The sequence below is a fragment of the Antechinus flavipes genome, chromosome 3 (assembly GCF_016432865.1).
Source record: "Antechinus flavipes isolate AdamAnt ecotype Samford, QLD, Australia chromosome 3, AdamAnt_v2, whole genome shotgun sequence".
Classification (NCBI taxonomy): Eukaryota; Metazoa; Chordata; class Mammalia; order Dasyuromorphia; family Dasyuridae; genus Antechinus; species Antechinus flavipes.
The window spans coordinates 602,339,176-602,342,582 of NC_067400.1; positions in this window are offsets into that span (position 1 = coordinate 602,339,176).

A 3,407-nucleotide genomic window follows, 5' to 3' on the forward strand; every position below is an offset into this window, starting at 1 on the left:
TACCAAAATAGTGAAACAATTAAAAGAATCAGTAATTCCAAAAGAATCAATAAGTATTTATATCTGTTATGAGCTGGGCACTCTGCTAGACAGGATAGAAATGAGAAGATGAAATAATTCTTAATGATAAGGAGCTTATATTCTCATATGTAAGGGGAAAAAGGAAAGAAGGAAGGATGAAAGGAAAGAAGGAGGGAAAGAAGGAAGAAAGGAAGGAAGGAAGGAAGGAAGGAAGGAAGGAAGGAAGGAAGGGAAAGAGGAGAGGAAGAGAAGGAAGGGAAGGAGGAGAGGAAGAGAAGGAGGGAAGGGAGGGAAAAAGAAAAGAATGAATCAAAGGAAGGAAGTGAAGGATAGAATAGGGAAGGAGGAAGGGAAGGATAAAGGGAAGGAAAAAATGAAGGAAGGAGAGAAAGAAGTGGTCATTTATTAAATGCCTGTTATGAGATATGCACTGTGCTAATTGCTTTATAAATATATCACTTTACCCAAACCCATAATTGCTGTTAGTTATGTGTTATTATCTGCATTTTATAATTGAGGAAACTAAGGCAGACAAAAGACTTATCCAGAGTCATATAAGTAACTGTCTGAGATTGTGTTTGAATTCAGATCTTTCTGATTTCATGCCAAGAACTCTCTCCTTTGTGCCATTTATTTGGGGAAGGCAACATTTATATATGAAAATATATGTAACATAGATTAAAAAAAGAATACAAATGAACACAAGATACCTAATGAAAAGTAGTTAGGAAAGGAAAGTATAATTACTTGAGAATATCCAATTTTTCAAGAAGAAAGTGGAACTTGAGTTATTGTCCCAAAGGAAAGAGATACATTGCATGAGATTCAAATGAGAAGGGCATGGGTGGATACCATACCTGGAGATGAGGGATGAAATGCTATGCATGAAGTACAGAGACAAGACCGAATGTATCAGTCATAGAGTTTGATAAAGAAAGTAATTTATAATGAGGTTGGGAAAATAATAAAAATAACAACAACAACAACAATATAGTGCTTTAAGCTTTAGAGAACACACAATTCTCTCCATACACACACTACACGCAGAGTGTATGTGTGTCATATGTATATATAACAGTAGTCCTTTATCAGTTTTGCTGTAAGTAAAAAATGAGATGGTATAAATATAGACATCTCTTTCATATATATCTATATATCTCTATCTATATCTATATATCTATATATCTATGAGAGAGAAAGAGAAAGAAAAATAGAGAGAGAAAGGTGAGAAAGAGAGAAAGAGGAGAGAGATACAGACACACACACACACACACACAAAGAGAGAGAGAGAGAGAGAGAGAGAGAGAGAAAGAGAGAATGTTAGTTTATGGCAAAACTGAGTAGAAAGGGACTATTGTTATACCTGTTTTGCAGATGGAAAAGCTTATGTTGAGAAAGTTTTATCATATAACTAGTATGTATCTGAGCCAGGATTTGAATTCAGGTCTTCCTAACTTGTAATGGGCCAGAACTCTGGAGAAAGGTGTTAACTCAATGGAATTTATAAGACAATGATTATCTAGTTTAGCATGGTAATTAATAATTCTCCATTCAGTACAGGTACTTAGTGCTTAATATAGTTCTATAAGATTCATCACTACAATGATATAATTATAAGAGAGTATATAAGAACCAACAAGGACTGGAGGTGAGATATTCATTCCATCTTCCAACACCATGGTGGCTGGCCTTTTCTCCTGCTTCCCGCACTGAGACCAAGGACTGTATGAAGGGCCTCCAGAAAGCTAGCTAGCGGAGCCCCAGGCAAGGAGACAATAAAGAATTTGAACTTTATCCCTGGACATTCTCATGGTGATTACTCTGCTGAAAGAAGGCTGGTCCAAAGACCTCCAGAAAAACAACCAGGACACTACACTAACTCACACAATATCTATGTACAACACATGTTGTTTTGTGTTTTGAGTCATTTTTCAATTATATTTTACTCTTCATAACTGTATCTGATATTTTTGGGGGCAAGGATACTGGAATGGTTTGCCATTTTTATTTTCCAACTCATTTTACAGATGTGGAAACTGATTAGGATTAATAGGATTAAATGATTTGTCCAGGGTCACGCAACTACTTTCTGAGATCAAACTACTATTTGAAGTCACAAAAATGAATCTTCTTGACTCTAGGTCCATCATTCTATTCACTGTGCCACTTAGTTGTCTGAATGTGCGCATGTATGTATCCACACTACTCTACTCCCTTATTTTGTCTCTTCAGTACCTGTACAGTACTTGGAACACTTGGTGGTGGTGTTCAGTCATGTCCAACTCTTTGTGACCCACTTTGGGGTTTTGATTTGCTATTTCCTTCCCCAGTTTATTTTACAGATGAGCAAACAGAAGCAATCAGAGCTGTGTGACTTGCCCAGGATCACATAAGCAGTGGGTTTCTGAGATCAGTTTTGAACTCAGGAAAATAAGTCTTCAAGAACGCAAGGATAGCACCCTATCCACCGCACTATCTAGCTTCTCCAAAGTCATTGTTTAATAAATATTTGCTGTCTTGACTTGTCTGGGATGGCCAATGGTTTCTGTTACTTTCTGTGTGGCAAGATAAGTAAATACTGATTCTATTCTATACAGGGCTGAGGGAGAGTGACATAAGTAAAATTTATTGTAACTTAACAGTCAAGAAATCAGTCCAGGGTCAAGAAAGGGATCTGGGCACTACCTATATACCATATGATTTTGTGGTGCTTGTTGTTTTTTATAGTATCATTGTTCATCATTTTTTATCAATTGCAAAAATAAGTGAATTATAAAAAATAATTATATACAAAATTCTGCCAATAAGCCAATATAGATGATAAATCAAAGAACTACTAATTAAAATTTGATGAATTTCATATAATTCTATTTAATGCAATTTTTATATCTATATGTCTATAAATATTAAATGCACACACAATTCATAATAATGTTTTATGATTTTTTGCTGTGAACCAAGTTTTTCTGAGTATTCCTACTTCTACATAAAAATTAGCTTCTGTAGTTTGACAAGATGATAATCCAGTTTCATCTTATTACGCATAGTTCTAATTTCTCTTAATTTCTCTCTTTTTTTTTAATGTAGGATTTTTGAATACAGTTGCAATTTGGGAAATTGCTATTAAATTTTATCATAGTATAATTTGTGTTTTATTTTTAAAAAGCATTCTTTAATTAAAAGGAATGTCATATAAATATATATGTATGTTTATTGATATTTCTATGTATATATAATTTACTTTGAAATAGGTTTTTAATGATAGTTTTTAGTTTCAAATGAATAAGATTTTATGTCAAAATTAAATACGTTTAAATAATAATTTGGAAAAACAAAATCAGCATCAGTTTAGTTTAATATTAAACACATTGCTTTTGGGAAGTGTT